The sequence below is a fragment of the Hirundo rustica genome, chromosome 11, assembly GCF_015227805.2.
Source record: "Hirundo rustica isolate bHirRus1 chromosome 11, bHirRus1.pri.v3, whole genome shotgun sequence".
Lineage (NCBI taxonomy): Eukaryota > Metazoa > Chordata > Aves > Passeriformes > Hirundinidae > Hirundo > Hirundo rustica.
Window position 1 is genome coordinate 18,300,258 of NC_053460.1, and position 27,906 is coordinate 18,328,163.

Genomic DNA, 27,906 nt, shown 5'->3' on the forward strand with positions numbered 1-27,906 from the left:
AACACAGGAGGGTGTCACTGAGGGTTATTGAAGCAGACTTCTGAGAGACTGATAGCAGAGGAACAGAATGAAAGCAGCACTGAAGGCACTAAACACAACTGGGTCTGTTGGTTCTTGGTGAATATGGTTACTTTCCGCTCCACAGCCACCAATTCTAAGAATTTAAATATCACCTCATTAGTCTGGAAAAGTTTAATTTTCATAGCACATTACATAGTTCTAGAATTATCAGTTTCCCCCTGTGAGCAGCGGCATTCCCATCTCTGCCTGCTGCCATTGAAAGAGTTGTCTGCCAAGGAAAGCTAGAACCTCCCTTGGAAAGGAGAATGTAAACCCCCTTCCCTCCAAATTATTATAATTTTGCAATTAGGGGCTTTCAGGCAAAGAGATGGGAATAGGAGTAACAGTTCTTTACTAAGAATATTAAAAAAAAGAAAATACAAATGTAGTAGTACAAAAAAACAAGCAAGGTGTTACCCTGTTTTTTCTGAGTTTTTTATAGCCTTTTGAATTTTCATAAATGGAGTCAGATCTTTTTAGTTACTCTAGAATATAAGAACAGTTTTCTACCTTTTTCCCACAGATGTAACATAAACAAATCCTTTGTTTTTCATTCTCTGTCCTTTGTTTGCATATTTCTAACCTGAAAACAATTGTAACTGACAGTTGGTTTAGCCACTTGGCTGAAAGGTGAAAAACCCCAGAAGCCAATCTTTGGCCAGACCCACAAATGTATAAAAAGTAAGAAATAAAACAAAGAGGCTCTCTCCGCCCTGACTCAGCTTTGAGCCAGATCAGAGGAACCTCTGCTCTGCGAAACCTCTTGTCTGCGTGTGGCTGCTTTGTGTGTCTCGGTGAGAGCAAGGAAGCAAACAAAATCTGGGAAAAAACCCTGACAGAGTCAGGGATATGACCTGGCACCCTGTTGGTCAGAGTGTTGTAAGCAGTCCACATAAATCCTCCTGGAGTAACAGATGTGGTTCTGTGGAGTAGAGATGGTCCTGTAGAAAATCCAGTGGTGACAAGATGGTTCCGGTCTTCCTCCAAAATCCAGTGGAAAAACCAGGTACCTTGCGTCCTTCAGTCCCAGTTTTTATCTAGGTAGGAACAGCTGGCTCCTCCCCCACTGGGTGGAGCATCTCACAGTGGGATGATGGAATGTGTCATGTCACTGGTGGGGCCTAATGGTCCATTATCAGAAGATGTCCTCCTGGAGGATGGAGGGATTGAAAGAGATAAGAAACACTGCCCCATCTGGTTTTTATGGCTGGGCCATTATCAGAAGACATCCACCCCCTTCCCCCTGGAGTTAGAAGGATAAAACATCTACCAAAAAACAGCTTTCAACAGATGAAATAGAATACACATTTTTAGATTACATAATCCAAGACACAGGGCCACAAAAGGAGTTTTGTCCTGATAACTTATTGCTCATCCCTATTAACAAATAGCTTGGACTTGATAACCCGAAAGGATTTTCTAACCCAGCTGTATTCTGTGAAATAGAAATCAGAAGATCAAACAAACAAACAGCTCTTTGATTCAATGATTTTTTATTTTTTTTCTTATAGTATGTTTTTAGTATGTGATTATATTAATTAAAATGTCTGTTGAACCCTATAATTGTTTACCAACACATGAGTCTAAATGGAATTTGGGCTGGTAACTCCTTCCTGGTTTTCCCTGCTTAGAGAGCTTCTATTATAAAGACAAATGGCTCCATCCATCATTTCTTGGATCTCAAAACACAAGCTGGTGTCTGGAAATGTGGTTTAGTAAATACAAGGTTTTTCTGCCATCAGCCACCAGAAAAGGATCCCCAAAGGGAATAAATTTTTACTAACATTTTCCAGTGGATCTTTGCAGCTCATTGAGTTGGATGACAGAGACTGTCCTTTGGGAAGGGAGGGAGAAAAGACACGAAAAATATTGTATTAAAAATAACCTTATTTATGATTATTCTGTTTCCATGGCTCACTCAAAGGCATCACGGACAGTTAAACTAAGTATAATATTGCATTGTCATGGAATCAAACTGATTAAGAAAGAATATTGATATTAAACTCTGACCCATGTTGTGATTACAAAAATAACATGATAGTGATATAATTAAAAATTGGTAATTTTTGCAGTCTCAGCCATGTAAAGATCAGGAGCTGTGCCCTGAACCACAACCTCCTGCTGTGAATTCTTTCCTTCCTTTCATCACCAATCCCCACTGGACTCATCGGCCAATTAATGAAAGCAATAAAAGGTACATAAATTTTTGACTATATCAGATATTCCAAATTAAAAAACAGATTTTAAAATCCCAGTGTAGCAGAAGTGTGTGTTAAAGTTTCTGAAGCAATTTTAATGTATAGAGATTAGATTGTATATTAAGTGCACAGTGACAATGCCTGGCAGCATAAAAGGCTGATGGATCCTCTATTTAGATGCGCCATCCTCTGTGCTTGGGTCGTGGTGAGGAATTTCTCAGCAGAATCACATTGTGAGCTTTTTAATTGACATTCACAGGCAATCTGTGGGGTCAATATTATTTAGTAAAAACTACTGGAATTTAATGCTTATCAGATTCTTTAGTAAAACATTGGTTTATGAGCTGGGGGTTTGCAGGCATAAATAAGCATGGAACAAATTACTCCTGCAAGAACCTCGGCAGCATTCCATTCCCTTCACCATTTGGGATCCTTTCCCTTTCCTTTTCCTTTTCCCTTTCCCTTCCCCTTCCCCTCCCTTTTCTTTCTCTGTTTTGAAATGTTAGAGATGAGTAATGAGATAGTTCGCTCTCATAATTAAGGGATGAATATTATGTTCATGTTAAGAGAAGTTTTATAGAGGTATAGTTATGTTATTTTTGTATGTTCTCCCCATAGTCCTCTTTCCCTTCCCTCTTGTATGGTTGTCACTGGTCGGGCATTTGGGGGTGGGCAGGCTCGTTACTAAAAGGTGTGGCATAGCAACACCTAATTTGGGGGAGGGCAGGCTCATTACTAGGAGGCACAGCATGGCAACACCTGACCTCCAATCAAGTTGTAAGAAAGTGATCTCTACCAATAGATGGCAGAGAAGAAGGTGACTGACAAGACTTTGGGAGAGGCCAAGGGTATAAAAAGCAGAACATCCGTTTTTGTAGACAAGCATGTGGCTGGTGGTGACAGAGGCTACCAGTGCTGCTCCTTCTCCTTATTCAGTCTTTTGTTGTATTTTGTTAAGGTTTAATAAACCTTTTAAAAGTGAGCATAGTTTCTCACAAAATCCTTTCTTTTTGGAGTGTTATTATTGGTTACACACTACAGATGTTACAGAGAATCATGAATAATATTTGCTCACCTACTTCCCAAGGTGAGAAAGGTGAGCTTGCAGCACCCTCATTTTAGCATGTGAGTGTCTCAAGTACTCTCCAGCAGAACTGTGGAAAGAATATCTCTGAAGTCAGAGGAAAATGGAGTTTAAGTATCCTGTTATATGGCATAATTTACGATATACAGCATAAGGCTCCTAACTGTGATCCAACAGCTTTCTCAATTTTTATATTGCTTCCTTATGTTCCCTGCTCCTTACAAGGTGCACAGACATTTACAGCTCCAAAACCAAGCACATCTTAGAGAGATTTAACAGTTTTATTTTAGGCTCATTACTTATTTAAATCATTAACTAATGCTTAATGTAAATACTAATGCTTAATGTAAATACTAATGTTATTGCTTTAGATTTTGCAGAGATAATTTCATTTTTCATGCACAAAGTCTGAATTCCAGCACGTATACACACTTCAAAGATCAAGAGAACAGGGACAATTTTTCCGAGGGATGCCGCCACCACACTGAAGACAGAAATGCAAAGTTTTTTCTTTTCCACTTTCAGCTGTTGAAATGTAAAGTAAAAATTAGTGCTGCTCTAAGATCCAGGAGCAGGATGCACATCCATAAGTTACTGAGCATGGATCAGTAATCATAAATCAGTAACAGCTCTGCAGGACCCTCCTGTCCTAGGAAGGGGTTACCAAATCTGGGACTGAATACTGGAAAAAAATAAACGCAAAAATTATGGGTGAAGTTTTCCTGCAGGATTTTCTTTATTTCCTTGTGGCATTGCAGGGAGAACCTGTGTTTCTGTGTGTGATGTATTCACATCCACAGGATTATGAGCATCACTTTTACATTTCAGACCAATCTATTTTGTGACTCAGCAGGACCTGTCCAGACTGGGAGCCAGACTCATAAATCAATTGTTCTACACATATTATACAGAAAGTAAATTAATTTGTCTGAGAGATAAAACTATGAAAATAGAAGTTGTTATATATTTATTTTTACATTTCAGTGGTTACATACTTGAAAAATTATGCTTTTGACTTTTTTTATTTTATTCCTTCTTTTTTTCAATTTAAAATAACAACATTATCCAAAAGCTCTCTGGGCTTTTTACATAACCTTGTGTTCTCTCTCAGATATAATTTAGAGGGTCCTTTTCACAGCATTTTAATTTTTAATTTTTTTTTTTGCCAAACACAAAATGTAGCATGTATGGTCAATGTAGGTATTGCAGTAGATAATTTAAGAAGATCTCATTCACTTCTGTAGGACTTGGCCCCAGCCCTAGTTTTAAGATGTATAGCACCCAACAAATCAAATTACTTAGGCATCTTCCTGAGCACAGTCCAGTTTATACCTCATGGCCAGTGGTGGTAGACCAGCAAATTTAGTCTTAGTTGCTGAGGTGATCATAAAGATTTTTTCTTTCCTTTTTTCTTGAAAAATGCTGAATTCCTCTAATAGGTGTGTCACTTAAGTTTTACAAGTGACAGGACAAGAGAGAATGGATTCCCACTGGAAGGGAGTACCGTCAGATCGGATATTAGGGAGAAATTCCTCTCTGTGAGGGTGGGGAGGCCCTGGCACCCCCACCAGGGGCCTCCCAGGGGGTTGCTTTGCAGGGTTCCCAGAGCAGGGATCCCCGGGATCCCTGGAAGTGTCCAAGGCCAGGTTGGACCAGACTTGGAGGAGCCTGGAATATTGGGAGGTATCCCTATGGTGGAATTAAATGGCCTTTAAGGTCCCTTCCAACCAAAACCATTCTGAATTCTATGATTAACCATGAGAAAATCACCCTGAGAGTAAATCTAAAGTCAAAATTCATTAAAAACCCCCACCAGTTGTATCTCAAGCACAGAGTGGGATTTTGGAGTGTTCCTAGGAGAGACAGGAATTGGACTCAATGATCCTGGTGTGTCCCTTTCAACTGAGGATAGTTCATGATTCTGTGATATTTCCAATTGACAAGGAAGGAAGCAAAGACAGACTTTCAAAACTCTAAATAATTATAAATATGCTTAACTTCTCTTATTCAGAGATTTCTTAAAACTTGTACTAAGCCTTGTAAAGCAACTCTAAAACAACCTGAATATAATGCACAGGGTACTGTAAATACCATATTTAATTCTCCTTTCCTGGATTGTAGTTAGACTGGTTACAATTTGGAAAAATCAAAACTTCTTTTTAGGTCCTACATTCCCTTTAACTCTATTTTTGTATTTTAGGAGTGGGGCATGGGGTGGGCAGAAGATACTTGTAAATTTTCATTAGCTTTGGGTTTAGAAAAAAAGAATCAAAATTAAACTTACTGTAGAGAAATTAGACATTTTTTTAGGCTGAATCCTCACCTGGAGTAAATATCTGTGAATAACAGTGGTAGGGAATCTGAGCTGTGAGAACATCTGCATCCTTTATCTTTCCTTAAGGTTGGCCTGTTACATTTACTATTCTGTGATATGCCAAAAATAAAACTTTTTATTATACTTTATTGAAATTTCTGGATGTCGTCATAAAAGCCTAAATGTTAGAGGAACAATATTAATAAGTCATCCAGTTCTCTTTGCACTCACACATATTCTTGGCAGTAAAAGAATATTACATTGCACCAGCTGTGCAGAACAGAATTTGTTCTGGGTCAGTTCAAATGTGTAATGTAACAGCATTCAATGCAACAGCATTTGAGTCTGGCATATGATGGGGGATCTTAAATCTTATTATATATCCTCTATAGACTTGGAGAGGAGTGTTGTGTTTGGCTTTTTTGTTTGTTTGTTGGTTGTTTTTCACTGGTTTCTTTTTTTTTTTTTTTTTTTTTCCATTTTTAATGTGTCATCATTTAAGAAACATAGGAAAACTTCAGAAATAAACTTGTGATTTACAGCTCTTGCAGCTGAATTACATGAAAAAATACAATGATCATATGCTCCAAAGAACTAACTTTATATAGCTAATTTTAATATTATAAAGCCTGGTTTCATATTCTTCCAAATACATAATATTATTTAAATAAAAGTGGTAAGTTTGATAAAAATGTATAGTTCATATTCTTTAGTGCTAATTTCATTCACAGAGAGAACAAATATTGTCCAGTTTTAAGGCACTGCTTAACATTAAATCATTTCCATCAGGAAACACTTTCAGTGCTATGCAGTATTGTTATAACATGATTCACAATTTTAAGGGACTTTTGAAACCTGTCCTGGTTTGGGACAAATTTGGGAGAAAACCCCTGTATAGGATCCCTCTAAGGAAGCAAACCTGAGTGGCCCCTCCCTCTAACTGGTCTGGTAAAAAAAAAAAAAAAAAAACTCTTTGGAGAAAAGTGGAAAAAACTATTTTACTAAACAAATGAAGTGCATACAAGTATAAAGAATGAATAATATGAAACAATAAAACCTCTCCTTCTGAATTGAGATGGCAAATTGAGAAAGTCCTTGCCGTGGGTGTAGCTCGGCTCTCTCTCAGACGTCTCCTCAGTCCCAGTCCCTCCGGCGCTGCTGGAAAATGCCGAGGTCCAGGCCCCGGTGGGCCGCAGGTGCAGCCCCCAGTGCTCCCCTGGGTTTTCAGTCCAGAGCAGGTTTAAACAGTCCAAGAAAAAGGAAAAAAAACAGTCCAGGGAACTTCTCTGCCCTAGCTAGCTGAAACTAACTAAAAGCAAAAAAAAAATCTCTGTCCTGCAGTCTCTCCAAGCCTCCGCCGGACACTGCCCCATCTGCAGAAGAATGTGCAGGAGTCAGGCAGTTTTCTCAAAACAAACTCCGCGCTTCTCCTTGCTCTTAGAACCAGTCTTAAAGGCACAGGACTCAATATACAGCACAAACAGAACAGACGATTGGGGATACAAGCATCATAAAGTTACCCTAGGGCAAAACCAAACCCAGAAATATTTTCCACGTACAATCTCTTCTGATCATTGCTCTCAGGCACACTAATTCCCACCCATATAGATCTTTCTTGAATCAGCAGGGAATCGGAGGTACAAAATATACTTTGTTTATCTCATACTCGTTTGCGATGTGATCCAGAGGGATCTGGAAAGGCTCCAGAAGTAGCCCCTGGGAATCTGAAGTTTAACAGGACAAGTGCTGGGGCTGCACCTGGGTGAGGCTGCCCCTGGGATCGATCCAGGCTGGGGCTGAGGAGCTGGAGCAGCCCTGGGAGAAGGCCCTGGGGGAGCTGTGGGGCAGAGCTGGCCCTACCCTGGCTGTGTGTGCGGGGATCCCAAATCCCCTTGTCCTGGGCTGAGCCCCCTGTGGGCAGCAGGGGAGTGGGATTCTGCCCCTCTGCCCCCTCAGGTGAGAGCCCAGCTGCAGAGCTGCCCCAGCCCTGGGCCAGCACAGCAAGGACCTGGAGCTGCTGGAGAGAGCCCAGAGGAGGCACCAGGGTGAGCAGAGGGATGGAGCAGCTCTGCTGGGAGGAAAGGCTGGCAGAGCTGGGATTGTTCACCTGGAGAGAAGCTTTGGGGTGAGCTCAGTGTGGCCTTGCAGGGCCTGAAGGAGCTGCAGGAAAGATGGAGAGAGACAATTGCCAAGGACTGGAGGGACAGCACACAGGGAATGGCTCCCACTGAGACGAAAGATCAATGCTAATGACTTCACAAACAATCCCATGGATGAGGGGATGGTGTTAACAGTTTTGAAATGGGTCTTAAAGTCTCTATCAACTTCAAGCACCAGGTTCTTTGCAGAGCCCAAACAGCTTGGCTCCTGAAAAAAAAATGGGTCTGCACAAGGCTGAACTTCTGAACTTTGGGGTAAAATGCCAGGTTCAAGGGGGGATATGGGGTAGGCAGTATGGAATGCTGTGCCTTCATAGTACCTCAGCTGATGGAGAAAGGAAGAGGGCAACATGTGGCCAGGAGTTTAGGACAAAAGAAAGCTGCACCCTCCAATACCTCGACAGAGAAACTGCCACAGGTGTGTACCCCAGTGGCCTCACTCCCTTTATTTGAATGAAGTTTTACAACTCCTTTTTCTCATTTTGGACGTAAATCTCTGGTGTTGTGAGTATTTTCTGACAACACTGACAGAGGGCAGTGTTACATGAGGTATTGTTCCCTGTGAGGGTGGAGAGGCCCTGGCACAGGGTGCCCAGAGAAGCTGTGGCTGCCCCTGGATCCCTTGGCAGCATCCAAGGCCAGGTTGGACACTGGGACTTGGAGCAGACTGGGACAGTGGAAGGTGTCCCTGTCTAGGACAGAAGGTTGGAATGATATGAGCTTGAAGGTCCCTTCCAATCCAAAGCATTCCACAATTCTGTGATAATTCAACTACATGAAATAACTTGAATCAGTGTAATGGAAGTGAGTAGGATCCTTGGGTGTTACCCTGGTTTTTCTGAGTTTTTTTATAGAGTTTTGAATTTTCATAAAATGGAGTCAGATCTTTAGTTACTGCACAGTATTAAGAGCAGTTTTCTACCTTTTTCCCACATATGTAACATAAACAAATCCTTTGTTTTTCATTCTCTGTCCTTTGTTTGCATATTTCTAACCTGAAAACAATTGTAACTGACAATTGGTCTGGCCACTGAGGCTGAGGGGTGGAAACCCCAAAAAAGCCAATCTTTGGCCAGACCAACAAATATATAAAAAGTAAGAAATAAACAAAGAGGCTCTCTCTCCGCCTGGACTCAGCCTTGAGTCAGAACGGAGGAACCTCTGCCCTGGAAAACCTCTCTCTCCGTGTGACTGCTTCGCGAATCACGGTAATACTTGGGGGTCTCTTCCAGCTCAGGATATTCTGTGATTCCAGCCCTGTCACAGCCTCTGGCCCGGAAGCAGGGGTGTGATGGTGTGCCCAGGGCACCGCAGGAATCCCGGCAGTGGGTGCAGCTGCACCGGCCTGGCCAGGCTGTCTCTGGGCCCATGACACATCCCCAGCTTACCCCCAGTGCATCCCCAGTGCATTTTCAGTGCTGCCTGGCATAACCCCAGTGCATCCCAAACTTATCCCCAGCATGACCTGAGCGCCTCCCCAGCTCATCTCCAGTACATCCCCAGCACCTCCCCAGCTCATCCCCAGCTCAACCCCAGTGCTTCCCCAACGCTCCCCCAGAGCACCCTCAACTCATCCTCAGCATATCCCCAGAGTATCTTCAAATCGTTCCTAGAACATCCCCACTACATCCCCAGCACATCCCCAATGCTTCCCCAGCTCTTCTCCAACAATTCCCCAGAGCATCCCCAACTCATCCCCAGCATATTCCCAGATCATTCCCAGATCATTCCCAGAGCATCCCCAGTGCATCCCCAGCTCATTGAAAGAGCATCCTCAGCAAATCCCCAGCTCATCCTCTTCTGGTTTTGCATTGATGGAAGAAAGCTGTGGCAAAAAAACCCCAATCAGTGACTAACTAACTGACAACCTGCCAAACCAATTAGAAAGCTAGAAACACCTCTGGGCTACACAGGTTAAAAATCAGAGAAATCTTGAGAGAAGCCCTTTTTCCTTCCTTCCAGGTATACAGATAACGAGTGGCCCCGGCTCCCTCCTTGCTGTGGAAGCTGGGCTGGCCGGGCCCTGCCCAGAACCAGGCCCCTTCCCACTGGGCCCCAGGCTGGGGCCAGGCCCGATGGCTCCTGGGCAGGGGGAGGGGAGGAGACCCTCTCCTGGCCGGATCTGGCCCAAGTGGCTGCTAATATCTGCCACTATGCTGCCCCTCCCACACGGCCCTAGGAGGCCTAGCTGGGCCAGGTGGCCCCTGCCAAGGGTCCAGGCCCCTTCATCCCCCACATTGCAGCCTGCAGGACCTGGCTGGGCCGGGCCCTTCTTCCAGCTATGTGGAACATCCTGCAGCTGAGACCGGAGGTGGTTCTGCAGCTATGTAGAGTGGCCTCACAGGGCAGCCTGATTTTACCACTTATGGCCACCACTCAGAAGAATCATCATGCCCTCTACAGGCTGTTAACTCTTTCCTTACACAGATGAAACTTAAAAAGCACTAACCTTTCTCTGAGTGAGAGAAAAGCTAGAGTGGGACACGTAAAGAGACAATATGAAGATATCAGTCAGTGAAGGAAGAGTTACATCTTAGATGGAAGAGATGAGAAGATGCCTTGGTTTTAGGCTGAAAGTTTTTTGTGAGCTATGGTAATAGACTCTAACATGCTAGAATATCCCTTTAAACTGTGGGAAAAGTATGCATTGGGGAGATAAGAATATTTAGATTGCAGATATAAGCAAAGGCATTTGTGATGGACTGAGGAAATATTGAAATAGCTGTGATCTTATGAGAAGCTTGAACAGAGAGAGATGAGATGAAGATGAGGATCTACCCCTATAAAGAGAAAAGATCTCTGTCCCTAGAGATGAAGAAAAACCTTTGCTTTTGGAACCATTCATCTTTAAAATGATACCCCATGAGTATGCATGACCCATATTGCAGCAACGGGAAGACTGTGATATGGGAGGAACTTCACAATTGCAGATTTCCCAGGCAGCTCCTTTTGTGAGAACTAAAGGCCATAAGAAGATTGTTCTTGTCTTGTGGGAAGCTTCCATGGCAAACCAAAAGAGACTCGTCTCTCTAAATGAACTGATGAAAGACTATTTTATAAGTGGTAAAATTTACCTAGAGTTCCCTATTTTGTCTCTACATTTTCAATGGGAAAGAAAAGAAGCTGTTGGGGAGAGGAGATGTGTTTTGGTTTTATTCTGAATCTTATTAATTTTCTCTCTCTTGTAGTTTCATTAATAAACCTGTCTTTATACCCTTTAAAGTGTGAGCCTACTTTGCTTTTCTCCTAATCCTATCTCACCAGCAGGAAAATAGTAAATAATTCTAATAGACACTCAAACCACTACACATCCCTAGGGCATCCCCAGCACATCCCCAGATCACCCCTCGTGCATTTCCAGCTCATTCCCAGCTCATCCCCAACACATTCCCAGTGCATCCCCAGCACATCTCCAGGACATCCCCACCATATGCCCAGATCATCCCCTGTGCTTCTCCAGCATATCCCCAGCATATCCCCAGCTTGTCCCCAGTTCATTCCCAGAGCATCCCCAGCACATCCCCAGCACATCCCCAATGATTCCCCAGTTCATTCCCAGAGCACCCCCAGCACATCCCCAGTGCATTCCCAGTGCATTCCCAGTGCTACCTGGTGCATCCTCAACACAACCCCAACGTTTCCCCAACACAATCTGAGCGCATGCCCAGCACATCCACAGCTCATCCCCAGCTCATCCCTAGGGCATCCCCAACACACCCCCAGCACATCCCTAGATCACCTCCCATGCTTCTCCACCTCGTCCCCAGAGCATCCCCAGCCCATCCCCATGTCATTCTGACACTTCCCCAGTGCTTCCTCAGTGCTCCCCCAGAGCTGCCTGGCACGCTGGGCAGGGCCAGACTCTGGGATCCAGGGACAGGAGATGTCCTGGGGGGCTGCTGGAGGCCAGCAGCTCTGCCCTGCTGTCCCTGATAGGACAGAGGTGGGGGACAGCGAGGGGACAGCAAGGGGACAGCAAGGGCCTGGCTTCAGGACTGGGACACCACTCTGGGACCAGAAACCACCCTGTCCATTCCAGCCTTTTTAAGCCACAGCACATTCCCTGAGGGAAGATGCACAAGGACATAACAGGCTCCCAACACTGGCACGTTTCACTGCTGCAAAATTCCAGTGGTGTCAGACAGCTCCAAGATATTCCAGTTCACCCTTCCAGAAAGTTCAAGGGGAAGAAACAATGCAGTGTTAAGCTGTCTTTTAACATCCTCTGAACTTTGGGAACATAATTTTTATGGGAAACCCTATAGCTATCCATTACATTTAAGAGTCTCTAACCCCATGTGGTTGGTCACCAGAGTTTCTAAAACTTCATATGTTGAACTAGGTCTGGACGCGTGATATTAAAGAACTGCAGCTTTAAGAGTACGGGTATGATAATATTTTTAAAATTCTGGTTTTTTTAATCAGTATTTGCCTCTTCAGCACTGAACTGGCTTTTTGAGAGGTTTCTTTGTGAGTTCTTATCTAATCTAGATGCTTATCTGGCATTATAGACACTTCAACCCACTGGAGCTGGTGTGGGTTTTCTGGGCTTCCTCTGAATCTAAAATATGTTTGTTTTGCACCATGAAGTGCTCATATATAAAATCAATTCAATGCATTCAGTGATCTTCCAGATTCTAGGAGTATCCTTGCCATCTGATTTGTCATAATTTCTTGGTATTAAATACATTAACTTAATTCTTTTAAATAATTTCTATTGGAAGAAAATAAGAGACTTGATCTTTCCTATGGTCTTAAACTTAGGATGTTCATAGCCTAACAACAGAATTTCATGATGTAGCAGTCAAAACTTATTTCATATGCAAATGAATGTGAACATTTTTTTTTCTCACTTGCAGGAGGTGAAGACATCTTATTTTTCCTTTTAACATTTTAATTATTTCTCTTGTCTTGATTTTAAATAAACCTAAACAGAAAACTACATTTATTGATTTAGGTAAATTAGATCCTACTGTGCTTTTTACCTCATACCAGCTTATTTGTCATGCCAAATTTTGATGATGTCTATATCTTTATTGTGATTCAAGAGCCCTTTCATCGTATTCCCCATCCCCCCAGCCCCTTCTTGTTGAGAAGGGTGAATGAGTGGCTGGGTGGGTGTTTGGCAGCTGGTCAAGGTCAACAAACTCAATTTGAATTGTTACCAATGGACTGTTGGTAATGCTTGTTGCCACAAACACAAACTGCCTCCTATTCCTGGCAGCCTGGAACCACAACATTTTTGGGATTTCTGGAACACTAGAAGGTGTTTGGGCATTTTATTAATAACAGACCATAAATCCTTTTAACATAATAAGTATTGGGGTCCTTCAAGGGGTATTTCAGAACTGTTTTATCCTTGGGGTAGATATGATACATCAAAAATGTCTTCCTTAAATTCACTGCATAAAAAATATTTTCCCTAATCTCACCTTTCTGCACAGGACAGATCTTTTGCTGATCTTTGGCTTTGTCACTAGATCCCAGCAAAACCCTTGAGGGCTCTGAGGTTTTATCAGGACTTCAATAAATTATTTCAAATAAAGAGTTAAATTCTGATTCAGCATCTGGATAAAGTCACATAAATAAAGTCATGAACTCTTAAATAGTTAACAGTAGAAAAGAAGAACTAAAATACCATATTTGTGAAGTAAGGCTATTCAACTGTTAGGGGTTTTGCTTATTATACTTAATAGCAATAACATTCATCACTTTATGTTAATTAGATCAGATAGGTGTGGTGATAAGTAGAGATTTGAGTATCATCAAAATGAATTAAATTCTCTACTTTAAGACAGATATTTGCAGAGACAATAGGGAAAACACATGCCATGATTAATGAGCCTTTAAAGAGACTGTAAATAAAATATAAACAAAAAGGAAAATATCTTATTTTGATTGTTTGTTCAAAGCAGCTTTCTTGTACTTGTTCTTGAAAATCTTGTGATAAAGAATATATGATATAAAGGTGACTCCCATAGAAGGGAGGATGTGTTAAGACACCTCTGAGTTTTGAAATTTTTCGATGTCTGTGCTCTTGTGCCTCTTCCATGCAGCTGGGTAAATGCTGGAATCAATCTTTGAAGCGGCTCTATCTCTCCCTTGGAGGCCGTGCTTCATTTTAGCCTCGGCTAGCTTGAGAGAGAGCCCACGCCAGAAGGAATCTTCCTTCTCAAGGCCTTAAAGATCCCAGGGAGGTAAACCTTTTTCTTTAGAGAGAACAGGAGTCCATCGATGGCAAAAGGAAAGAGTCTGCTCTTAGCCTGCGTAGGGGGGGAATCACAGCTTTATTCTGGGGTCCTGTCTCCGCAGTCTGGAGCTCAGTTGGGTCCCCATCTCCATCCCAGTGCAACAGAGGGAACCCCACGAGATCCCAAGTACTTTTACCCGGGGAGGAAGGGGCTAGAAGCAGGGACAAGCCACTGCCCAATCAGGGACAAGGTGGGAGTGGAACAGAGTTGGATTACATTCCAGTGTGGGAGGATGGGTGGGGCCGAGCAGGGACAAACCTCGTGATATGTTCTCCAGGGGAACAGGGTGGTACAGAAGAAACATTACAAAACCCAATATAAAAATGAAATACAATATAAATCCAAATAATGCACTTCAGCAAATCTTATTTCTGATGTTTAAGCCCAGGAAGTTCCCAGGCTCCCATTCCCTGTGCTGTGGATGCCTGGGAGTACTCCTAACAGCTGGAACACCTGGGTCCTGCAGGGCTGGATGAGATCCCACAGATCTCTCTTGTTTCTCCCAAACTGGTCCCATTCACAATGTGGAGCTTGCACAGAGCTTGGCTTGCAGGGTGAACTCAGCACAGGTAACAGCTCTGGGACATTTGCACCTTTCGCCTCTCCAGAGGAAAGCCCTCCGTTCACTGTGGGATCAGGGAAAACAATCCCCAAGGAATTCCCTGTCTCAGCAGGCACTGCAGGAACCAAGGGATCCAGACTGAGTGCTTTGTTTTCTGCTCACTGCTCTCCAGCACGCCTTGTTAGTGGATTTACCTGCTGGAATGGTGCTTAAATCGCTTATGTGAGAGATCCAAAGTGACTTGCTCCATGTTGTGGTTCTGCTGCCTAAATCAGTAGTGTGTGTTTACAGCACTGCACCTTCTGTTGTTCAGTGCTGATCTGCCCACGCCTTCTGTTAGGATTTCAAGGGCTCTGTGCATTCCTGCTTGGTTGTTTTCCAGATAAACCACTGTGATCTTTAACATGATAACCCCAGCATCAACAGTTTATTATGTCTGTTGATCCAGAAGTTACTACATTTTGATTGTTTGTAGGCATTATTTTCAAGTAATTGTAGCTGTGAGCCAAGGAAGAAGGGAGTCAGGAATAGAACACACACACATGTGCCTCAGAAGCAGCTGAATAAATGAATTTGTAGAATATAAGCAAAGTTTTGTCTTGGGAGTTGGCGCAGTTTCTCAGAATGTATGCAAGCAGTTATTATAAAGTGTGTGTGCTGCTGACAACAGGGAGATTAAGGTGGTTATTCTTGTGGTTGTCACCAGCACAGTGCCAAAGACATTGTTTTCTACATAATTTTGTTACCTTATGCAATGATCATGTCTGTAACATTGCCTCACTGAAGAGAAATTATTTGGTTCTCATAGCACGTTTTTCCTCAGGGCTTGGAAGACACATTGTGGAAATGGACCTCAGCACTGATAAACTCCATGGCTGCTGATTTTCCTTCTCTTCATTTTTCCTTTTCTCCACATTTGAAGCTGACATTTTGTAATGAAATTACATCAGATATTATATTATATTATATTATATTATATTATATTATATTATATTATATTATATTATATTATATTATATTATATTATATTATATTATATTATATTATATTATATATCATGTCATATCATACCATATCATATCATGACAGGAAAGGTGACAGAGAGGAAACAAAGACGGATTGATGGGAAAACAAAGTTTTGACCATCCCCAGAGAGAAGCAGTGACCCAAGTAAAAGAAGTCATGTCTGGGATTTCAGAGTATTTGCCTCTTATATAAACTGTAGGGGAGAAAAAGGAAAAATTAAATCCAGCTCTACAGAAGAGGTAGAAGAAGACAAATACTTCTCATGTTACATCACCTGCAGCATTTAAACAAAATCTCAGCTTCTGCACTTCCTGGAGCAAAACCAAAAAAGTAGCCTACTTAGTACTGCCCTATGACAATCAAGAAAGATGTGTTTCAAAGTAGTCACTAAGATTTTACCCTTTTTATATTAAAAGATTGGAAAAGAGTCCTACAATTCTTGTTTTAATTCGAGTATTTAAACCAGAGGGGAGGGAAGATTTTTATAAAGTTCGTTCCAAATGGTCACAGAAACAGCACTTTGCATGGAAGTAAAGGGTTGCAGAAACACCAAATATTGTCATGTAAATTTGTTTTTGAAAGCTGAAGAATCTTTTCTAACATAGACAACCCTTGAAATATTTATAACATGCAGCAGAAATAGAGGAGTGCAAAATGTTCTCATGTAGTTTCTCCCCCTCTACCTTTTTCTTGTTAAGGGAGAGAATTGGTTAGTAACCACTCCAAACTTACTGGTGGCCATGCTGTGTCCATCCAAGGGACTGGACAAATGCAGATTAAAACTGGATTCCAGAGCAGGCTGGCATTGAGTGGCTGCAGTTGCTCCCGGCCCAGCTGTCTGCCTTGCTCTCCTGCAGAATGACCAGTTCCCTCCTCAGCTGGGTGAGATAATTTTGCGAACCAGCCCTTGAGCCAGCAGAGATTTTACCCTCCTATACTAATTAAGTCTTAAAATCCCCATTTAAATCTGAGGGCATTAGAGTAAAAGGGAGGGAAGATTTTTTTAAAAACTTCATTCCAAAGTAAGAGACAGGTGAGGAAACAAAATGGGTGTGCAAGACTTCTGAGGAGAAATAAGCGGCCACCTATTTTCTAACTTTCAGTATTTGCTGTTTGAGGAAATAGGGCTTCCCTTTGTTCTCAGGTGAGGGATAATTCAAACCCTCTCAGGTGTTTTTGAGGTGCAGGGATGAGGGAGGTTCCTCTAAGACAAGCTGTTCCCCCCAGCGGTGTGACTATGGCTGTGAATGTGCTTTATTGTACAAGAGAGATTCACAGGGTATTTCCCTGGGGTGCCTTTAGTATTCCACACAGAGGAGTTGCAGAGATAATTCACCTGGGAAAATGAGGAAGCTAAATCTCTGTGCTAAATCACTTCATTGGCAAACCCCCCTCCCACTCCTCTCAAATAAGTGTAACTTCCTGTCAAGTTTTAGGTAAAATGTGGTGGTTTATACTTTTTTTAATATTTTTTCCTATTAAGACTTTCATTGTTCATAATACTATTAATTCCTTCTTCACTGTTTTATTAATTCAAGAATGATCAGCCAGCCTTTCATTTTCATGAAAGCATTTCACTTTTGACATGGTTTTCTTAGTTTCTCAACTAATGAGGAGACCATAGGAATAGGCCCTCAAATTTAAAATAAATCCACATGCATTTTAAGAACTGCACAGCATTCTGTATCAGTAAATATTTACTGTTGTCCAAATAAGATTCTGCTGGAGTAAAGCAGAGATTTTGATTCTTGTGAGCATCCACCAACAGAGTGAAGTGATTTGTTAAAGTCAAGTTGACTTATTAAAGAAATATGGGTATTGATTTGATATTGATACCCAGCTGTGATGGACAAAATCTCTCTAACAGTTTAAAGTTAGAAAGTGTATGTTTATTATGGCCGGGCAGCACATGGGATAGTTCCCTAATATGCACTGTGAAATTCACAGGTCTTTTATTTACAGAAGTGTTAAATACCCAAATACAAATACATATTCATACCCCTGTCACCTCCCATTCCTTGCTTCGTATGCTAATTGGCAAAAAAGGCTATTAAGCATGCCTACTTTGTTTCCTAAAATGAGTCAGGGGTCTATTTTGGGGAGGGGTCACCCAAAATGAGGAAGTAAGATGAGTCTTCCTTGTCCTGACTTTTCTACCTTTTCAATGCATTTGTGACAAATGAATCCTTGGTAGAACTTATAGTTTCCTGTGTTCAATGGGTTCTTTAAGCAGGAAATCTGCAGTTATCTTCTATCTTCTATCTTCTATCTTATTTACTGCATTTTGGGTTTTCTTACAAGCACAGCTACATAAACATAAAGCTGACAAGCAGTGAGTTACTGAATCTGGGATAGTTTATCTAAGATCCAGCTTCTGTTAACTGCAAGCAAAGCTTATCTACCTACTTCAGCTAATTCAGCAACTATTATCTTAACTTTCCTAAAATCCCTAATTCTTCAAATTTAATGTCTCAAATTCAGCAAAAGGAACACCTGGACAAAGACAATAATTAGATTTGTAGTGAAAACAAATATGAGATAGTTTTGTTCCCCCATATAGTCCTGCATCTCTTCTTCCTTCTTTTACTGAAGAATAACTCATTCTGTATGAGTTATTGCCCCTCTAATTGCCAGGCCACTGGTTGCCAATGATCTTGGAACCCACCAGTTGTATTGGACTGCTGCTGGAGTTTGTTCCAGGAGGGCTCTGAATGGCTCCAAGAAAAATCGTGGAGCTTCTGGTTTTCTTCTTTCCCCTTGTTCTTTTCCCTTCCTTTATTTTCTTTCACATAAAGGTCTAACATGTGTGGTCTGAAGAGACAACAAAAGTTGTACAACATTGGCTTCTTTTTTCACACATTGAAAAAACAACCCTTGTACTGCCACTTATAAATTTCCATATCAGCCAACAAAGGTGGAATATATTAAAAACTATTTTCTACCTGTGTCACAGAACATTTTTATTTTTATTTTTATTAATTCTGATTAATTGTGTTGATTTTATTTTTTTTTTTTCATTACTATATTTGGTCCCAGATACAGGCCCATAAACTGCTTTAATCTTTCCTTCAAGAATAATTTAATCTTGAGAAATATGCTCTCTGACATCACTCATGACTTTATAATGTTCTCGGTCAGCCCATGGAATAGCTTTGGCATTTAGAAGATCTTCAAGTTGTTAATTACTCTGTTTCCAGGTCCCTCCATGAGTGTAATCTCTATAAAATATCACATATTATAAAAAAAGCAGAAAACTTATTTTCAAATTAGGACCTTTAATACAGCAGTAAATTTTGATGGCAGTGCTGTAAAAAGCCAAACTTTCCTGTGCAATAACTTCTTTTGCACGTGTCTTATGGAGCTGCTTATGATACAGCTTCAAAGGAATAATGATGGTAGATCAGATTTAAGCAGCCTGGAATGCTCCTTTGATACATGACTTTTAAGAGTTAAGATTTTAGCTAAGGGTTAGAAGCAATTTATATTGATCAAGATGCAAGTTAGATTAGTAAATGGTAGGTTAATGATTATTAGATGCCCAAGCTAGAGCTAACTGTTGTATTATGAGTTTGTTTATAGAAAAAGTGGAGTAAGTGAACCGTCATAAGAACAGACTGAAACCACTAAGAACAATGGCCAGCACCTGGACTTGGTATCAATCAATCACGAAGCAGGGGACCTTGGACAGTGCCAGAGGGTCACAGAGACCTGATGAAGACTCTCCTGACTTCATCCTTTGAGACCACTGACCCAATTCGAGACCACCAACCCAATTCAAGAGAAGAACTGCGCACGCGTGAAGGACTGATAGCCTCATTTTAATACAGAGCGGGGATGGGAGGTGCTGGGGTTATGCATATGTATTGTATGTAAGACCTTGGAAAATAAATAGAAAGCAAAGAGCATTGTTCGGTGCTGCCACGCCTTTCGGAGATGACTCCCGTGCCGCCCGCCGGTGAATAAACATACCACTTTCTAACTTTAATTAGTTAGAGGTTTTTTTGTCCGTGACTATATCGGTTTTCAATGACTCACCTTGACAAAGCTTCTTTCAGCTGCTGCATGCTGACTTGTTAACCATGTTCTGTGCACAAAAATATACCAGGCACTGAAAGTATTAATGATGCTGTGGTCTGCTCCTTGGTGTTTAAACATTGTCAGCATCTGCAGGATGTGCTTTGCTTTGTTTTGTTTTGTTTTGTTTTTCTGGTAAAGAAATATATTTCTGATTTCATTATTATTATTTTATATACTGACTGCCATTAATTAGTACATCAGGCAGGAGAAAAGAGCTCAAATACTGGAATGTATTTATAGTTGTAATCAAAAGACAGATTAAGGAATATTCATAGCTACAGATCTGTTATTGTACAGCTGTTACAGAATCCCAGAATAGTTTGGGTCATTAAAGCTTATCTCGTTCCACCCCTTGCCATGGGCAGGGACACCTTCCACTGTCCCAGGCTGCTCCAAGCCCCAATGTCCAACCTGGCCTTCGACACTGCCAGGTATCCAGGGGCAGCCACAGCTGCTCTGGGCACCCTGTGCCAGGGCTGCCCATCCTCCCAGGGAACAATTCCTTCCCAATATCCCATCCACCCTGCCCTCTGGCAGTGGGAGCCATTCCCTGTGTCCTGTCAGTCCAGTTCCTGAAAAAATGTCCCTTTCCATCTTCCCTATAGCCCTTTCTGCTACATAAAGGGCTTCAGTCTTCAAACTGTTATCAGTTTAGTGCCTTCCTCTGGAAGGCGGAAATTACCGATCTGGATCACCGGCAGATTTTGATTTTGTGGAATGGCAGCAATCTCGTGTAACTGGGGATGTTAATGAATTAGATGTCACCTGAGGGTGTCATTAGAATAGTCCTTGAGGCTGCAGGACTATAGCCAAGCAGGAGGAAATTCTGTAGCATAACTTGTGTGACCATAAGATACTCACTGCAGGGTGACATGGATCATGTGGAAGGGGCCCATTTCTCCTCTTTAATGATTACAACTCTAAACTCTCCAACTTTAAAGCAGTGAAGGAAAAGCCATGGATATGTGTATCCTAGCAGGTAAATTCCAGCTGTTGGTTTGGAGATTTGACAGAACTTAGTTTTTCTGTTTAACCTGCCTGTGAATGTGGTCTGTGGGAAGATAAAATCACAGTGGAGATGTGTTGCTCCTCCAACTAGGAGCAACACCAGGCTCCATCTGTGTACAACAGAAGCAGGAGAAAGGCACAGGTGGGGCAAACACCAGGAATTCCGCAGAAGTAATAAGCACGAGTGTGCTATGTTGATGCTCCCAGCAGAGTATCAGCTCACAGCAGAGGCTGTGCAGAAGTGGGAGGCAGGAGTTGAGCCAAGGTAAAGAGCAGGACAGGTATCTCCAGATGGAGGAGGCATAGCTAATTCAGCAGAAGGACTTGCAGCAGGACTTCCTTATTTTTAGTAGGACTAAATATTATTAGCAGTTATTTACAATTTACACCCTCAGAACACTCACTGAAGTGCTGGACCCTGCCTAACACTGATGGCAGAGGCTTAGCTGCACAAACCTGACTTATCCAAGGATCACAAAGGCATTGTAATTGCAACTCCCTAAATTTTCAGCACCATGATTTATTTTAGTTAGGGCTCTCCTTTGAGTACTTAAGCCTTGCATATACATTTTTAATTTCAGTTTTTCCAGTGAAGTGTATTACATACCTCCTAAAGATGTAATATAACAAAGAATCACAGGTTTTTGCATCAGTTACAGATGCACAAAATATAATTACATATTACCTAGCACTTTCTTTTCCTATAAAATTACTGAATTTGGATAAAACAGTATTAGCAGCAATAGAAATTTTATGGGGATTAATTTAACTTTTTCTGAGCATGTTTAGTTAGTTGTTCTTTCTATTGATTTACTTTCTATTGATTACTTAATTGTTATTAATCACTGATGTTCTAACACTGCATTTTAGCTTGAGATAAACAGACTTTACTTTATCCTTAGATCCAGTGCTGATATTTATATTCACTAAGTAATAAAAGGTAAAATGCAGGTGTTTCTCAGGAGGAACCCCGAGTGGGAGATGGGTTAAGATTTATCCAGAACTGTAAAGTTTAAAAACAATTCCAAAATTAGTTCTGTAATTAACATTAGTCTTCACCTCTGAAGTCAAATATGAGCCAGTTAATGATGCAGAATTTTCATAGAGAATAAATGGGGCCATATTAGTTCATCCAGGACCTACAGCCCTTCTCTGTGGAACACCTGTTTTCATTTCCTTTGGGACAGAACAGCACAACAAATTAAAGATGGGCTTGATCCAATGGCTTGACTCTTTAACAGTCAAACCAACACATGCACTTCAAATGGAGCCATGAAATAAATGATCTGGATATGACATACCCAACTGATAATATAAAATCACTGAATATTCAGTCTGCTTAAAGGGTGCTCCATGTGTGGGACAGAATCCATTCTTTCCCTTTCCTGCTTATTGGAATAAAAATCCCTTTTTGTACTTTAAAAATTGTTTAGAAAAAAATCCTATTTCATCTAGAGGTAATGTTTGCTGAATATTATCAGCAAAATAGGATGGACATAGTTTTCTATTTTAAAAAAAGTGATAATGAGAGATGAATCATGGAGTTAAAGAGGCAAAACAGCAAAATGTGAACTTCTGGAAAGTTACAGATTTCATGTGTTGAGCTTTGAGTGAAATAACTTCAGAATAATGAGAGAAACTGATTCCCCAGCTCCCTGTTTGAGTGAGAACAATGAGGGGTCATCCAAATTTGAGTCATAGTTGACTCCAGTGTAACATCCATGTGATTTCTGACAGAGGAATAAAATTCTGAAAAATTGAGAGAGTCAAATTCTGGGAAAAAAAAAAAAAAAAAAAAACAAAAAAAACACAAAAAAACACCACCACCACCAACGCTATAGCCATATGCAAAATCAGCAGGTACTTTTTATGTTTTGTGCTACAGAAAATTTAGAATTTTTTCACTCCTCTTGGTCCAAGAAAGAAGAAATGAAAATTAAATGAGATTTCTAATGTATAAATAATTTATCTGGTTTTAATTGCAGGTTGTTCATAGCACTATAAAAATCAGAGATTGTTGAGGTTATGCTTTTTGTGATTTATGCTCCCTCATATTTGAGACATTGAATTCCTGAAGTCAGGAATTCTGACCTGCTCTTCAAAATACTACAATGTATTGTTATGAACAATTTAATTTGAATATGTAGAGACCTAAAATTTAGTTTAAATGTAGCCATATGCAGCTTCAAATATAATATTTCTTTTTTTTCTCCCAGTTCTGGTCAATAATGAATGAGTTTTAGATTTCAAATCAAGACACAGCAGAGTTCTTGTGATATATTATTGATAAAGCATACTTATTGTAACAACATTTTCCAAGGGAAAACACATTATTTGTTGGCTCTGTTAATGTAAACTTTAACGTGTCTATATTAACCTTATAAAAAATAATTTTCAGTACATTGGAGGAAGATTTGTAAGCAGCCTTTTAAATAATTAGATGGAAAAATGCAACTTACTACCTTTATGAATAAAATATTAATCTTTGAGTAGGTCTTCAATTCACTTTTCCATATGGCTCAAAGAAAAAGTCCATTATTATAATGATGTATTTCAGCATATAACCACCAGAAATATTTAACAGAATTTTAAGGAAATGCTTTTTTCTTTTTCCTTTTCCAATGGCTCGTTGAAGCTGCATAGAAGAAATAAGAATTTCCAGCTAAAAAAAGATAAAGGAGTTTCTTGTTCTACTCTTACTATTTCTAGTAGTGTTGAAATCCAAAAGTACTTTCTGAACTCCCCGCCTTGACACTTGAACTCCAGCTGGGGTATGTTCCTGTGGGAAATGAATGTATATTTAAAATATACAAACCTTAATATTGTTTGGGAAATATACCTTGGTAACACGGTCCTTCAAGTGCTCTGGTTGTGTAGGTTTTAACATAATTAAATTACTTTGGGAGCAGTTATTACTGCATTAACAGATTTGTGTTTTTTAATTTGCCTTGGCTTAGGTACTGCTGACAACCTGAGCTCTTAACTGAGAGCATCACTTGGAAATGGAAGTTAATATTTTTGAGGGAAAATTATAATGAGGTGTGAGTATATTAATTGAATATACCTAGGTCTGGGAGGTTCAGTCAAGAGGAATAATCTAAAGATAGATGAAAGGAGGGTGCACCAAGACACATTTGCTCTCCTTAAACTATTTTAAAATAGAGAAGAAAATCAGTAGAATCCAATTCAGGAAAAAAATATATTTAATTTTGTTATAACAGGTTGTATTGGCATTCATGATTCTGGTTGTGCATAAATTTATGTAGATGAGTAACATAAAGAAATGAAGAAAATAGTGTAAAAAATACTGTATTTGTGGTTATAGGGTTAGGCAGGAAAACTTTGTAGCTGATGGGAAGAGTGAACTCACCACGCCTCGCCTCACCTCGCCTCGCCTCGTCTCGTCTCGTCTCGCCTCCCCTCTGTCCTCCCCTCCCCTCCCCTCCCCTCCCCTCCCCTCCCCTCCCCTCCCCTCCCCTCCCCTCCCCACCCCTCCCCTCCCCTCACCTCCCCTCCCCTCCTCTCCCTTTTAATTTTTTATTTTTAGTCTTTTTGGTCAAATAACTTTTTCATCTTTTTAATATTAAGTTTCACTGGGGAATGTAAGTTTTTCCTGTGTGTGGATTGATTAGTTTAAGAGTTTGTCTTGATACAAAGGGAGCTACAGACTAGGTGACCTGAGAGCTCCATGGAGGGCGCCAGTGCAGAGTTGGGATTCCCTTTGGGTTCTTTCAACAGCCAGATCTTCCCTATGGTTTGAATTTTGTATCTATATGTAACAAGAAAATGAGTATTTTAAATAAAATATGCTGGGACTGCTCCATTAGTCCAGTGATGTGATGCTGCATTGTCAGGACTGTCCATGGAGCAGGAAAAAGCACAAGATGTCACTAACTGGCCTTGGAATCCTTAAACACTGATAGTAATTTAAATGTTTTTGGAAAGAGTTTGCCTAATTTTGAGTAGACTTATTTTTTTAACCAGTTACTTATACTGATAGCTGGTTTAATTCCTTGTGGCTGTGTGTGTGAGGAACACTGCTAGCAGGAAGAAGCAGTGCTTCCAGTATTAATCCAAGCATTGAACATTTTTAAATTTCATGTTTATAAGTTAAGAAGCTGTCTTTAAGATATCCACATTCCTCTGATTTCCATCAGCTGAAGTCACTGGGTATGTTTTCAGTTAGTTGGAACTGCAGCAAGAGTTGCATTTCCAACCTAAAGAGATAGATCTGCAGCCATTAATATCAAATCATTTCTCATTATATTTGCAGGGATAATAAGACATGGATGGATGGCTGGTGCAGCTCGAGAAGTTTGTTAGCTTTCAGCATGCTTGGCGGGAGTTAAATGGGAATGAACAGCATCAGAAGGGGAATTTTGCACAACTCAGGAAATCTTGATGTGAAGAAAAAAGTTAATTGCAGCCCTGCCTCATTAATCAGATCTGCCTGCAGTCAAGGAAGTGTCACCTAAGTATGTTTTGCTTTCTGCTGTGTGCTGCTCCTGAAGATCCTGACTTGCAAAATAGAAGTAATTGAATTTGTGCTCAAAGGCAAAGCAATGAGTTGCAATGTGCTTTATGAATGACCTTTGTGGGGACTGCCCTGGGCACCTCCACTAATGGTGGCTGCAGGCTCAAGGTTGTTTCACCAGGCACACCCAGGAATTGCTTTGTATGTAACTTATGTGCCATGGATCATGCACACAATCTCTGCATTGTGGCGAGGAGCAACAGCCTGGAATTAGGGAATTATCCAGGGGGACCTCTGGCCTCTCTGCACTGGTCAGTGCTGTTGTGTCCTCTGAAGGTCCAAACTCAAATCTGTAGCAATGGTGGAACGATGGCACATGGAGCCCCTTGTGCATGTGAAGGAAGGAAATCACTTTGTTGTAGAAAACACTCCCCTTTTATACTATTAGTTTCTACTGGACATAGCCAAAACTCAACAGAAGAAGGGCATCTATTGGCTGGATCAGCTGCAGCCTGCTGTCCATGTGTCTTATAGCCCAGTCAGCTTCCTACTCACATGCTGTTCACATGCCCCTCCTTATAACTGCCTCTCACCCCACAGCCAACCTTCAGTCGTCAAGCCTGCAGCTGTGTCCTCCTACAGGGCTTTCTGGTAAAGATAATATTTAATAACTTTAACAATTACAACCCCATATCCCATAAAAAATCCACTTCTTAATGTGCTGTCCCAAGACTGAGATTAGGATTTCCCAGATGAGGGAATGAACCACACTCTGGCCATTGCTCTGGCTGTGTTCTGGGAGTGTTTTCTAATTCCACAAGGAGCAATTGGCTTCCCTGGGAAGTCCATGGGCAATCCACAGTGTACCTTACTGTTATTGTATTGTCACCTAATGAACCTTGAGCAAAGCAGACATTAACCACTAATCCTGGGTTTTGGTAAACTCTGCTGTGACAATGGGATGGGAAATCATATTCAAACCCACGCATGCAGTCCCAAATAAAGCAGATTAGGATCATCATCACCTTATGTAAGGTCTGTGAAGACAAACACTTAAATCCCTAAATTTAGCTCCTCTTTACCTTTCACTCCAGAAGTCCCTGGGCTTGGACTTACTCTTCTCAAGTTCTTGTTACTATACTTGGAAAAAATATTTGTCTTTCTGTTGAGACGATGGGGGTCTTCATAGAAGACTAAAGAAGCTGGGTAATTGTAAAAGTTATTTATTGCATGGCTAAATCAGTCTCAAGAAGTCAGAGTTGTTACAATTCGTGCCATTATGCAGAAAGCCTTCTAGCACAGAGTCCCCAAGTCCCAAGCAGAAGTGGCAGCAGCTTAGCAGCAGCAGCAACAACAGCAGCATCCATCTGTGATCTGTGTGTTCTCTTGCATTCTCAAAGTGGTTCATTTTTATTCTACTTTTACCCAATCAGGTAGAAACACGATTCCACCACTGTCTTGCTGGACCTATCCAAACCTAATGAAAGTGTGCAAAATTCAACAAATTTTATGTTCATAGTTCCATCTATTCCATTTAGGAATGCTAACAAAGCTACATCATGTAATGTCTAGAACTTAGTTAACATTGTAAAATGTAATGCTACTGAACTTTAAACTAGGCTTTCGGGCTTTTTCTTACGAAATAATAATCACTTATTTGCTTAAGGCACTTAAAATATTCTCTACTTCTGTAAAAATAAACTTATATTTCTACCTCATGTCCGCATGGATTTATATATTTTAGTTTCTGTGATGATTTTAATTCAGCCCTCACATTTCTGAGTGCTTCTGAGCCTGTGTGAATGAGGTCCAGAGGGATTTGTATCCCAACATCTTTCTAATCTTTCACTAAACAAATTTAGATGTTTTATGTAAAATCCTTACAAGGATTTTTTCCATAGAAAATTGTGATAGTATTGTATAAGTATTATATAAGCATATGAAACTAAGGAGTCAAAAATGGAGTAGCAAATTCCAGGAAACTGGTACACTAAAGAAATGGGGTATGTTGATAGTATAAGGAGTTCTGATGAAAATCAAAAAGAAAATAAGAAAACAGCTGCAGTCTGTGACAACAATAGCTGGTCTATAGCTGCACAGATAATTTGGCTTAACAGGTACCAACCTGACCAGCCTAGTTCATTAGCAGGTAGAGGTAAACAAGTCCCCAGGTATGAAAGTGATTGGCTGAATTCAAGCTCAAACAAGGGGACCCCAGCCAATCCCTATGAATCATAGATGCACACAGGTCAAGTAAGCTGGGAGGTACTAAGATCACAACCAATCGGGTTTGTAAATGCGGGAAATTTGAAGCCCCTATATAAGGGGCTGCCCCACAAGAAACGTTGGCTGTTGTTGCATAATCTCAATGTGTGCTTTTTGCATTTCTGTCTCTGTCATCAGCATGATAATTGGTGACCTGCCAACATGATCACAACAAGTTGCCACATATAGAGCAGAGAGACAGGGAGGCAGCATGGAGAGCTGCTATTAGTGGCATGGAGAGCCATGGTTGGTTCTGGACCCCTTGAGAATTAGGAAATGTTGCCGGGATGGGAGCATGGGCTTCAGCAGCAGAAGACCAAGCTCTTCAGATATGGACTTCTTTTCTTAAAAAAAGAAGAACAAACAGGCTCTACAAACAGAGCTCTACTAGCCCTGATAACATGGTGTGAGAGCCACGAACTAAGCGT

General features: G+C 40.9%; 1 long non-coding RNA gene across 1 annotated transcript; it reads right to left on the reverse strand.

The window, feature by feature from the left end:
- Positions 1 to 13,851: 13,851 nt before the first annotated feature.
- Positions 13,852 to 16,501, reverse strand: LOC131378624 (uncharacterized). The gene is made up of 3 exons (XR_009208221.1): positions 16,387 to 16,501; positions 15,375 to 15,550; positions 13,852 to 14,078 (listed from the first exon to the last, which is right to left on the reverse strand). It is a non-coding gene; the product is annotated as an uncharacterized LOC131378624 (long non-coding RNA).
- Positions 16,502 to 27,906: the final 11,405 nt, after the last annotated feature.